Genomic DNA, 14,259 nt, shown 5'->3' with positions numbered 1-14,259 from the left:
TTCTGAAGAAGGGTCCAGACCCGAAACGTCAGCTTTCCTTCTCCTCTGATGCTGCTTGGCCTGCTGTGTTCATCCAGCTCTACACCTTGTTATCTCAGATTCTCCTGCATCGGCAGTTCCTACTATCTCTGAATCTATTATTTACAAGATTGGTCCACTCACTATAAATCTTTGCTCAACCAAAATTCTGCAAAGTCCTGTTTTCTCATCATCTTTGCACTTGTGGACTTACATTAGTTCCTGGACCCAGGAATGCCTTGAATTTTAAAATCACTACCTTGTGTTCAAATGCTGATATGACCTTGTATCACTACCTCTATAATCCTCCAAGATCTCTGCATTTTTCCATTTCTGGACTTTTACACATCTGTATATTTTCTTATTCCTGCTCCTGTACCACTACTACCAAGGATCAGCACTTGGCATTCTCTTATTTCTCATCTACATGTTGCTCCTGACCAACATCATCCAGTGACACAATATTGGCTTTGACATGTATACGCGCAGCACCCAGATGTACCTCACCACCACCTGTCTCATCTCCTCAACTACTGCTAAATTTCCAGACTGTTTATTTGACATCTAATTCAGTTACTGAAAATCCATTCTCTGGAATTTCCTTCCTATAACTCTGAAGTTCTCTGTTTCCCCTTCCTCCTTAAATGCATGTCTTAAAACATATGTTTTTGACCAAGCTATCAATCATGTGACCTGATATCTTCCAATGAGGGTCAATGTCTTACACGACATCCCTGTGTTTTAAAATTCTCTCGTCAAGTGCCTTGAGACATTTCAATACATTATGGTTCTATATAAATAGTAGTTGTTGTTGTTCCATCAATGACGTGGTGCCTGAATTTCCTTACAAATCCTCTCCTGAAAACATGATTGATTGTACATTTGGTAATCTGATTTAACAACTCATTATGTTTTCAGCATCAAATTTATGCTGGTACTTTCCTCAGGACCATCTTGAAATATTTAACCACTTTAAATGGGCTTTGTAAGTGTCAGCTGTGGTGCAATTTGCAATAACTTTACATTTGAAGAAAAAATCAGAATCCAAAGCTTGGACACAAAAATCTGAAACTCAAGTGCAGTAATGAAGGCATGGGTGATGATGCTATTTTTTGGGATAGATCTGCTTGCTTGTGTAAATGTATAAGATCCCAAGACACTATTCTTGATGAAGAACAAAAGAGTTATCACCAATATTTGGGCAAATATTTATCCCTGAAACAACATTGCTTAAAAAAAGCTTATTTGGTCATTGTCACATTGCTGCTTGCAGGAGTTTGCTGTGCACAATTTGGTTGCCATATTTCCTACAACAGTGTCCACACTTCAAAACTGTTTTATTGATATAAAGAGCTTTGAGACATCCATGAAAAGTGCTATATAAATGCAAGCTGAAGCAATTGAATATGCTAATTGCTCTGCTTGGACTCAAAGTATGTTAACTCTTTTCACAAATGACTAATCTGATTACTGTAATGATGTTAGTCATTAACAAATTATTAACAAAAATACTAAAACCAAAATCAAATAATTACAGTTTGAAGCTCTATCACATATTTTTCTTCCTGAATATCCCTGAATTTTATATCATTCCTCAGTGGAAGATGCATTACAGAATCTTAGCCTGACTTGCACTGCAGTTCTGTCTTGCCCTTTGGGAAATCATTTCACTTCTGCTTGACACCTTTTCTCAAGATTAGAAACTCACCATGTGGAGGGGAGCAGGTGCAAATTTTCACCCTATTTCTCCATAGAAAAGCACAATAGTACACTTTTGTACCACACTTGATACATATTTATATATGTGCTGGAGTATCGGTATGATATATAAAATGAACCTCCCATTATTGTGTTACCTCTCACAGTAACAAATGGTGCATTGATTTGTATCATTGGTCAATGAATCTCTGACACAAAAAGGTTAATTTTAAGCAACTTAAAGTTATTGTAATTTATGCTGCTTTTCATTTTTCATGACAGTAGAGTAGCCTGTTCCTTTGATGGGCTAGCATATGAAAATGGTTAATTATGTCGTAACCTTCATCTTGTCTGGCTTTCTCTCCAACTCTTTGATCATATTTGTATACAGAAAATGAAAACTTCTGAATGCTTTTTCCTATTCTTAGCATTACTTTCTTGTTCTGTCTCAACAGAATTGGTCATTTTATTCCTAGTTACTGCAGCTGTGGATTTACAGTAAGATTCACCTTTGTACATAAATTCTTATATAGCTGTGAACATAGAACATAGAACATAGAACATTACAGCGCAGTACAGGCCCTTCGGCCCTCGATGTTGCGCCGACCTGTGAAACCAATCTGAAGCCCATCTAACCTAAACTATTCCAATATCATCCATATGTTTATCCAATGACCATTTAAATGCCCTTAAGGTGGGCGAGTCTACTATTTTTGCAGGCAGGGCATTCCACGCCCTTACTAGTCTCTGAGTAAAGAACCTACCTCTGACATCTGTCCTATATCTATCACCCCTCAATTTAAAGCTATGTCCCCTCGTGCTAGCCATCACCATCCGAGGAAAAAGGCTCCCACTGTCCACCCTATCTAATCCTCTGATCATCTTGTATGTCTCTATCAAGTCACCTCTTAACCTTCTTCTCTCTAACAAAAACAGCCTCAAGACCCTCAGCCTTTCCTCATAAGACCTTCCCTCCATACCAGGCAACATCCTGGTAAATCTCCTCTGCACCCTTTCCAATGCTTCCACATCCTTCCTATAATGCGGTGACCAGAACTGTACGCAATACTCCAAGTGCGGCCGCACCAGAGTTTTGTACAGCTGCAACATGACCTCATGGCTCCGAAACTCAATCCCTCTACCAATAAAACCTAACATACTGTACGCCTTCTTAACAACACTATCAACCTGGGTGGCAACTTTCAGTGATCTATGCACATGGACACCGAGATCTTTCTGCTCATCCACACTACCAAGAATCTTACCATTAGCCCAGTACTCTGTATTCCTGTTATTCCTTCCAAAGTGAATCACCTCACACTTTTCCGCATTAAACTCCATTTGCCACCTCTCAGCCCAGCTCTGCAGCTTATCTATGTCCCTCTGTAACCTGCAACATCCTTCCGCACTATCCACAACTCCACCAACTTTGGTGTCATCCGCAAATTTACTAACCCATCCTTCTACGCCCTCATCCAGGTCATTTATAAAAATGACAAACAGCAGTGGCCCCAAAACAGATCCTTGAGATACACCACTAGTAACTGAACTCCAGGATGAACATTTCCCATCAACCACCACCCTCTGTCTTCTTACAGCTAGCCAATTTCTGATCCAAACCGCTAAATCACCCTCAATCCCATGCCTCCGTATTTTCTGCAATAGCCTACCATGGGGAACCTTATCAAACGCTTTACTGAAATCCAAATACACCACATCAACCGCTTTACCCTCATCCACCTGTTTGGTCACCTTCTCGAAGAACTCAATAAGGTTTGTGAGGCACGACCTACCTTTCACAAAACCGTGTTGACTATCCCTAATCAAATTATTCCTTTCTGGATGATTATAAATCCTATCTCTTATAATCCTTTCCAACACTTTACCCACAACCGAAGTAAGGCTCACTGGTCTATAATTACCAGGGTTGTCTCTACTCCCCTTCTTGAACAAGGGGACAACATTTGCTAGTCTCCAGTCTTCTGGCACTATTCCTGAAGACAATGACGACATAAAGATCAAAGCCAAAGGCTCTGCAATCTCCTCTCTAGCTTCCCAGAGAATCCTCGGATAAATCCCATCCGGCCCAGGGGACTTATCTATTTTCACACCTTCCAGAATTGCTAACACCTCCTCCTTATGAACCTCAATCCCGTCTAGTCTAATAGACTGTATCTCAGTATTCTCCTCAACTACATGGTCTTTTTCCTGTGTGAATACTGACGAAAAATATTCATTTAGCACCTCTCCTATCTCTTCGGACTCCACGCACAACTTCCCACTACTGTCCTTGACCGGCCCCAATCTTACTCTCGTCATTCTTTTATTCCTGACATACCGAGAGAAAGCTTTAGGGTTTTCCTTGATCCTACCTGCTAAAGACTTCTCATGTCCCCTCCTGGCTCTTCTTAGCTCTCTCTTTAGGTCCTTCCTGGCTAACTTGTAACTCTCAAGCGCCCTCACTGAGCCTTCACGCCTCATCTCTACATAAGCCTCCTTCTTCCTCTTGACAAGAAATTCAACTTCTTTAGTAAACCACGGTTCCCTCGCTCAACCACTTCCTCCCTACCTGACAGGTACATACTTCTCAAGGACACGCAGTAGCTGTTCCTTGAACAAGCTCCACATTTCAATTGTGCCCAGCCCCTGCAGTTTCCTTCTCCATCCTATGCATCCTAAATCTTGCCTCATCGCCTCATAGTTGCCTTTCCCCCAGCTATAACTCTTGCCCTGCTTTATATACCGATCCCTTTCCATCACTAAAGTAAACGTAACCGAATTGTGGTCACTATCACCAAAGTGCTCTCCTACCTCCAAATCTAACACCTGGCCTGGTTCATTACCCAGTACCAAATCCAATGTGGCCTCGCCTCTTGTTGGCCTATCTACATACTGTGTCAGGAAACCCTCCTGCACACATTGGACAAAAACTGACCCATCTGAAGTACTCGAACTATAGCGTTTCCAGTCAATATTTGGAAAGTTAAAGTCCCCCATAACAGCTACCCTGTTACTTTCGCTCCTATCCAGAATCAACTTTGCAATCTTTTCCTCCACATCTCTGGAACTTTTTGGAGGCCTATAGAAAACTCTCAACAGGGTGACATCTCCTTTCCTGGTTCTAACCTCAGCCCATACTACCTCAGTAGACGAGTTGTCATCAAACGTCCTTTCTGCCACCGTAATACTGTCCTTGACTAACAATGCCACACCTCCCCCTCCTTTACCACCTTCCCTGATTTTACTGAAACATCTAAACCCGGAACCTGCAACAACCATTCCTGTCCCTGCTCTATCCATGTCTCTGAAATGGCCACAACATCGAAGTCCCAGGTACCAACCCATGCTGCAAGTTCACCCACTGAAGATATTTTACCATTATATTTCATTTCCTTTGGATGTCTTAATGAGTTATATATATTGAACACATAGAAAGGGATAACTAATAAGGTAGTTTGTGATATTTGATTTTTGTTACTTTTCAAAATCACCCTGAAATTTAGCATTTACAATAAATGCTAAAGCCATATACTGTCCCTTTGATAAAAATATATAGAAAGCTCTTTATCACATAAACCAATTAAAGACAAAGATAGTGGCAGATCGTAGTCTACAGTCAAAAATATGGTTGTATGTTTGGAAAGTTTCAATGGTCTAATCTTGCTACAAATATTTCTACTCGGAAAATGCACTGTAAAACCATGTCTAAATCTTAGAAAGGGTAATTTTCACTGAATACTTTAGGTGCTAAAGATGTAAAGATAGTGTTTTGAGCTGAAACACCAGTTTAGCCTGTGTTTTATACAAGATGCTTCTTGATAATGGAATAAAAATGAACGCTTGGAACAGTCATCCAGAACTTGCGAAACAGCTGATTGTACTTAGGATGTCGGCTAATGCTAATTAAAGAGGATGAATGATATTTTGCTCTTGAGCACTTCACTAATTCCCACCCAACAATGACGAACTGGTGTAAACACAAAATTGATGTTGATTTAAAGGCATACTTAATGTGGTCCTTACTAGTTAAAGACAAACTCTACATTTTGTTTTGTTGGACCTATGATGGCGATCTGTGAAACACATTAGTAGATTTTCTCTGTCATTTTATCAACACTTTGCCAAAGCTTGATCAACATTTAGTTTGGAAATTCTCTGAGTATCTCACCTAAAAAGACTGAGTGCAGTTTAACTCCACCTTATTGGGTGTACTACAAAAGAAGGATCTGGGAATCTTGCAAGGGGTCAGCCTTAATTTGGAGGCAGATTTCTATCATCCCCACCACCAAATCCTTGCCTTTCCTTAACTACACATAAAGGACGTCATTCCCATTCCTGGACCTTCTCCACCAGTATCTCAGAAGCTACATTTGAGAAACAGTGCATCCTCTCAATTGGTCTCGTAGCCTCGCAATGGCATGTTCTTCTGCGCACAACAGTTTAATTCATACCTACAGTGCGAGTTTGTGTGAGGAGCTCTCAAATGCTATCCTAATGAAATAGTGTCTGATCAGCACTTGAATCCTAATCCTGCAAGAAAAGGCAAATTATTCTAATTCCCAAATGGGGTGAAAATTCTGCTATCAATCTGGTCTTTAAAGAAGCTTTTCTTCTGAACATATTACCATTCTCACCTCCTCGCCAAAATAACTCCGTTTTCCTCAATATTTCTTTTTGCAATATGTTTGCTCATTGTTTTTAGTGGAATTAATCTTTCAGCAATAATTAACTCCAGACTACAACATTTGTGCTGTTATTACTAATGGAACAGATTACGAGAAGAGAATGGGGTTGGTGGATTTATGCCTTGTTTTGTTCAAATACGAGGCAAGGTCTATTGGAACTTGAGTGTTGAATATGCACTTGAGTCACTGAAGTCACATACCAAGAGATTCTATTAGGTAACTCTGAGAACTCCATAATAATCACAATGGGTGACCTGAAAATACACAGTTGTATTGATGCCACAAATCAAAAATAAAGAGCGATAAAATGAGCTATGAAAACCACAGAGGAAAAGGGTATGAAAAAAATGATTGCAGATTGAAGTTTTATCTCCTAACCATGGCCAGCAGTGGTCGTGCCTAATATATACTCAAGCTTTGACAGCTTTATTTTAAATTATAGTGTCATTCAGGCTGCACAATGGAGTATGTTTTTTGGTTCTCCAGAATAATAATTAATTTTAATTATTTTAATGATATTGCTGATGATTTTTCAAGATAATTCTGGAGTGCGAAATGCAGAACAGCTATTAACTGATAGTTTGTTTCACTGATTATCATTTTAGTTTAAATAATATTGGAAGCAAGATTAGCAAGTGCTCACAGAGCTCGCTAAAATAACACAGAGGAATGTAAATATTCTCAGGGGTACTTCTTGCCATACCATTCTCCCGCAAATCCTGTGTGCATGTTATTATTGCAATTTCCACATAATTCACTTCTGGGTACCAAATAAAAGGATAAAATCACAAATGTGGCAGTCCTCTCCTCGGAAAAGCAAATCTTCACTGCCTTGGCTGGTTGCATATTCAAGGATTTTCTATATGGTGAGATAGCTAGAAGCAGAACACCAGTTGGACACCAAGTGTTCCACTTTAAAAATGCTTGGAAATGTGACATTACTGCCCTTAACATGGATTTTCTCTGCTGTGAGACACAAGTGATGATAGAGAAAAATAATAGCATCAACCTTGTGCAACATCATGACAGTCAATGACTCATAACAACAGCTAGTTCACATGCAGCACTTGTGGCAGAACCCACCTCTCACCAATTGGTCTGTTCAGCCATCAACAGAAGTATACCACATGGAAGAATTGCAACCCCAATGGATTTGATTTGCGGCATGCCCAACATCTTGTGTAGGTGAAAGGATACTAATGATGGCAATGATAACTCACTTAATTTCAAAATTGTAACTAATTTTGAATTTAAATTTTGTTTTTAATTAAAAGACAGAAATTTTTGCAGAGACACTTTTGCAATTGTTTGATATTCTTTTGGCTAAAATTCTAAAACTCCAGACATCTAGGCGTTTATGAAATTAAAACTCTGGCTTTTAGCCAAGGAAAAATTGGAAGAATTCCTACAGAACCATTCTTAAACACTATACACGAGGTTATCAGTTGTGCAGAAATAAATTATGTTAAACGTATAACTGATTAGCACTTCAATTAAGATGACTCACTGACACGTTTATAAGTCAAAAGTGAAAGAAACATTCTGGTGCAATTGGCAATCATCCTCCTTTTCCTAAATGATATTATAGCCTCTATTGATTCATCCGTAATGCTTTTGGCACATTATCAATCAATATCAGTGAAAATTCCAATATTGTTAGATCTAGCATGTCAACAGGTAAAGAAAAACTTTAATGCTACTAGAAGTGTTGATCCTTAACTGATGGGCTGAATATCTACATTGTTGACACCCTAGCATTCATAATTTTAGAAAATATCTATTTCTTGTACTTTCAACGAGGTTCCTGACTCTCCACAATCTCATAAAATTGTCATGTGTTCAGAGAGGAAGAATGGACTGTTGAGTTCTACAGTAAGCTAATAAATGAAGAAGATCCCAAGTTTGATCTGTGATCTATGCAGAAGTGGTTAACAAAGCCAAAGTGTTAGTAAAGGTCAAAAATATGCTTCAGTCCTCTGGGCTTGAGAAGCCTTGCTGTTAATTGTAATCCAATAACTCTAGGTGGATACATCAACTTGAGGTGAGTCTGAGGACATTGGTTTCAATGCCCTTAAGGACAAATAGCCATTAACATTCTATATGTAGCTCACACATGAAGAATGGCTGCATAGGGAGCTGGGAGTTGACAGCAGACACAAGTGGAACTACATCACATGCTCAGTAAGTGCCTTGGGTTAAAAAAGGAGAAAATTGAGAACAACCGCAGATTTTATCAGGATTTACCATAGGTTTCCATTAACACCCAAGAACTGCTGTGTGTTATTTTTATAAAGTGGTAAATCATTTAATTCAACTGCTCCAGCTTGGATTCCTCCTATATAGAAGACAGAGTAATGACTATTATTGGTGCAATGTTAATCTTTTTGACAGGTTTTGAAATTATATTGAAAAACACTATTAGTAGAATCAGATCATGCTGTGAGAATCCATGAAAATAAATGGTCTTTAATTTTGGTGCAGCAAATTATTACATCAAACATTGAAAATAGCATTGACACTATAAAAAGAAGAATTATGGTTCATTGCAAGAATGAATTCTAAAATAGTTCTTTATCAATCACTTTCATGTGCCAGATATAACAAGTGGCCAGTCAGCCAGAGAACTGTTCCTGAGTATGCTATTCTTAATGCACCTTGCGAAAAATAACAATATACCAATTTGTGATGTCCCGCTGCCAAGATTCTGGACCATAGGTTCCTTCACAGTTGTCACCAGTGCTGCACTGTGATTGTCAGTCAACAGAATGTACATATTAAATGAAGGCTGTTGACCTGTGTCAAACTTTGATTCCACTATGTGCCGGCATTGACATTGGATTCCGAAATCCTGTCTCAATACAGATAAGAACTCATTCATAAATTAGTTGTAGGCAGAAATCTCCAGCTACACCTGTAAAATACAAAGTTCAAATGTTGATTCCAGTAAGTCTGAGCAGTCATACAGCATAATAGAACAGCTAAGTCAGCTGGGTAAAATTCTCCTACAACATTTTAAAAAAACATTATGCCACGGACATAATCAACTCAAAACAGCTGCTTAGATTGTGCTCATATACTTTCACATTTCATGAGCCAGACATTTTGCGAAAATATATATGTTCACTCATAGAAACCCTATTCACATTACTGCACTTGAGAAAATGTGGACAATGTATTTTACAATATCCTTCTATTAGAAATATTGGATGCAATTTTATGTAATGTATTTTCTTGCAATATAACAAACTGGACATCAGAATTTTTTATAGGAGCTAATTAAAATGTTTTACTCTATTTAACCTGCATAATTTGAAGATTCAAGCAAGATTATTCAGTGAAAATTGTACCTGTGATTGACATAAAGATTCTGCCAAGCCAGGAAAGTAATCTTACTAAGATTGCTTAGAGAATCTCTGTTTATTTATGAAAACTGCATCTGTGCTTCAAAGCATTGATGTAAAGATAACAAAGACTAAGGTTTTCTCTGCAAGACTAGCCTGAGAAATTGGTCATTTCATCTCTGTTCCATATTTCCTGGGATCAAAGAATTTTACTTTGGATTCTTTACCCAAAGATGCAAATATATGAAATAGAAGAGAAAACCTACCTCCCGGAGGGAGAAAATGTGATTGGAGTGATTCAAGCTTATTATTGCCACAGTCAGCAAAGTTTTCATCTATGTGCGGATTTCTGAATCTCTGTTGTTCCCACAATTTTGATGATCAACCCAATTTTCAGAATTTTGGATAATGAGTCCAATCTACATGATATGATACAGTTCTATTGGTTTTATGGAAATTATTTGAAATGAATTATGGATACCAAAAACTATTTTGCATAGAAAGTGAGTTGCCAATCCAGTATATTCTTAATAATAAGTTTCCTTTGTATGCATGTAATCTATGTATTGCAGTTCATAGAAAATGATCCTGCACATCAAATTATGTTAGCTATAACAAAAAATGTTAATGTATTATCACTGAAACATAACTGGATACACAAATTATACCGTGCTATTCTCTATCTCTATTTGGCTGAAGAAGTTAAACTTAAAATTATCTTTTCAGACCGTGTATATGGGATATGAAAATGCAGATTATTCTATATTCATGACAGATAATTTTATGCCAACCATGTCTAAAAGTAAGAACTCTGTCAATATCTGTAACAGATATTATAGTGACAGCTGGTCTACGTAAATCATAATATTGCAGATAAGATACTAAGCTGCTGCACATCATCTGTTGCTTTGCTCACTTGTCAATAGTTACAGTCATGAGATGACTAGAGTATATGAGTCCATAATGGGTTTTCAGCTACGGGGCTAGATAAATTCACTGAATACATTCCAATTATTGGATTGTCATAAACCATTCTGCCAGGATGGTGTCATTTCAACACACCACAATAACTGAGCAAATTTTCTGAATTATATGTGACAAAGGAATGCTTCTATATTTTGTGATATTATGATTTGTGAAGAATTAAATATTTCAAACAGGGAACAGAATTCTTCTGAACATGCACAAATTAGGAAATACTGAGAAAAATTAAAGTTGAAAGGCCGCTATATCAGATAGTCCAGAAAGATAATGCTTCTAATTCAGGGTGTTTTCAGCACACATGAATATCAACTTACATTTTAGATTATGCATTTTTTAATTAAATTCAGAATAGAAAAGAAATTAAGAGATTGAGAAGTGAAGGTATGAAGTATGATGAATTTTAAAATATACTATATGTAGAATTTTGGTAAATAAAACACTAGTGACTATTATTTACCTCAATCTATCTTCACAAGAAAGTTGAAGCTTCTAATAATTATAAAATAAACTGCATTTTGGTTCACTGCCTGAAGAATAATTACAAATGTGTGCTCATGATCACTACTAGTTGCTCTCTTTAAACTAAGAAGCCATTTGGTGGCAAAGAAGAAAGAAGAATGGAAAAAGCAGAGGCTGTAGCTATCATACAACTGCCAGATGGTTTCAGGTCAGCTTTGGCAATGGTTTGTGAGCAGGTTGCCTTATAGCCTTCTTTGCTGAGAAATGGTGTATGGCATATAAATAAAGGGAGAAATAAATAAGAAAATATAACAGGGGAATAATAAGAATCAAAATAAAGTAATTGTCCATTTTGTGATTCAACTTGTATTTGATTTTATAAATTGGATTTCTCTTAAACTAGAAAGTTATTGTCAACAAAATCTAAGCTGACTTACAAGAGGTAACAAATATTGATGACATTATTAAGGATACTCCAAAGAGTCATTCTTCGTAAGAATTCAATTTAGTAACCCAGTGGACTACAAGAATTAATTCAGAATAGTCTCTCAAAAACTAGTAATATGCAGCCTTCAATTGCCAACAACCAGTATTGAATATAATGTGTAGATGCATGTTCAATAACAAAATGTCTGGATAATAACAACCAAATGAGCTAAATTAGACATTGATAAAAGTTGGTTAATTGCTTGACAGACAAGTTACACATGCAATAGATTCTATAATTCTAGTTTCTAGCATCTGCAGTTCTTTCTGCTTTTAGATTCTACGATGTACTTGTTCTGAAAACTGGCATTTGTTAATCGATTTATACTAAATGGTAGTTGACTGCCCAAAAACAGCTATACATAAATGTGGTACAAGTATATATATATATATATATATATATATATATAAGTATACATGTGTGACAGCTACCAATTGGAATTTTGTTGCTGTAGAGCCTGTATTTTTTTTGCAAAATCTTTCGACATATCAGTAATATTGATTGTGATATAATATTAAACAAAACATATAATTGTGAAGAGGAAATTTCAGCATCGCAGTAAACACACACTTATTTGTTTCTTTCATCACGCGTAATACCAGCAGTGGTATTGAATTTTTAATTCTCCAAAGAAAAGAAAATGAAACAGGTTAAACAATCAAGTTTAATTTCCAACCAAAGTTCCAAATTTGTATACCATATTCCAGAGGTTACTGTTACAGGACATCAAATAGCTACATGAAAAAGAACAGTACCCTCTTCTCCCATGAATGGTGGTGGAGACTAGGCATTCAAACCCTGCCAGCCTGATCTGAGGTCATTACCTGTTTGGTGATACTGCAAAGTAATAGAGCGAAGTTTGGGGAAAAACCAGAGCCACTGATACCTGAATGGACAGAACAAACAACAGGATTTTTTTTAATGGATGAGATTTAAAGGTTTTGAAATAAACACAGAAAGAATTCACCTGCAGGAAGCAGTGAAGGGAGTCAATTTAATGTCAAATCAGTTACAACAAGAAAATTGAAGACTGGGCAAGAAAGAAAGAGAGAGAGATGTTATTTTATCCTGAGTATATGAAAAATAGCATTTAAAATTTGACATTTTTAAACTTTCCCTGAAGGAATGAGACGAAGTGGTGGAGATGGGTACTTATGTAATATTTGAAAGGCATCTGGATGGATGTATGAATAGGAAAGGATATGGGCCAAATGCTGACAAATGGGACTAAGATAGATTGGGATGGCTGGTCAATGCAAAGGAGTTGGACCGAAGGGTCAACTTCCATGCTGTATGACTTTATGATTCTATGAATGAGATTCCACCCTTTGGAGAGTTAACTTGTGATTCACATAAAGTTGTTTGTCAGTTATTAACACTTATTATGAAAATACTGGGGTAATTTTTCTTTAGTGTATTTGGTGAATTTAATGGACAGCTCTGCAAGCTCCTGGAGAATACATGAGGCTGAATTTACCATATTTTGGCAATGTATCATTTTCGTTGAATTTCATGGAGGATTTCTCCCATAAGGCCGAATGTGTTTCCTTGTGGGATTTTCTCCATACTTGTTACACCACGCCCCTGTGGCAGCCCTTATGTCTGATGCTAGACTGATTCTCCCACTCAACATAGCTGGAAGTTATCACCACTGCCTGGATATCCTGGAATAGATCGGTATCCCTGGTCTCAGTGCTGTATTTGAAAGACCGTTGCACCTCTGAACAAGCAGTAGCATTCCAGATTTGGCCTGCATGGCAGAGCGTGGTTTGGTGGACTCGATAGCAGACAAGGGGAAATAGTTGCCCTGCTTTATGTCAGGGACTTTGAGGTATTGGTGGAAGGGATGTTGAAAAGGAAGAGTACCCTCTTCTCCCATGACTGGCAGTGGGGATTAGGTAATCAAACCCTGCCAGCCTGATCTGAGGTCATTACCTGGGTTGGTGCAGTCTCTATGCATCAGAAGAATGCCCAGCAGAGCAGGAAAAATGTGAATGATCTTCTTCACTCCCTCAAGATAAGTACCATCATCTTCCCTCTGCCACATCACACTCACTCTATCTTTGTTACTCTTCCTACTTCCTACCAAGGCTTATGTTGTACCACACTCATGTGATGCAACTTCATCCCTCACTTACTCTTATGCGCTGCAAGTACCCCAGACTACTGACTGTTCATGTCATCTGCACTGCCTTCTCACTTATTCAGAATAGCTTCAGAATTCATCCACCCACACCAGCACTAACAGACATGCGACCCAATTTTATTTCACTCAGTCCTTCCCTGTCTCGCATTATAGACGAAAACAGACCACAAAAGGGCTGAAAGATAAGGACAGCTGATAGGGTGTCTGACATTCAGCCCAGTATTCAGTTCCTAAAACCCAATGAGGAGATGATCTTGGCCCTTACCAGTCAAGATAGCCGCCCCTTAAAGAATCCCCCACACTTCCTCTGAGAAAGAGAGCACAGGCACCTGAGAGAAACCACCAGCAAAGCTGCCCCACCCCCCCCACTCAGCAAAGATACTGACACCTCGTTGGCATTTATCTAGATTAGAGTCAGGAGAACTTGCCAGTGATCACTTT

This window comes from Rhincodon typus, chromosome 19 (genome assembly GCF_021869965.1).
Source record: "Rhincodon typus isolate 14 chromosome 19, sRhiTyp1.1, whole genome shotgun sequence".
In the NCBI taxonomy this organism is placed as follows: Eukaryota; Metazoa; Chordata; class Chondrichthyes; order Orectolobiformes; family Rhincodontidae; genus Rhincodon; species Rhincodon typus.
Note: the sequence above shows the minus strand (reverse complement) of the source record.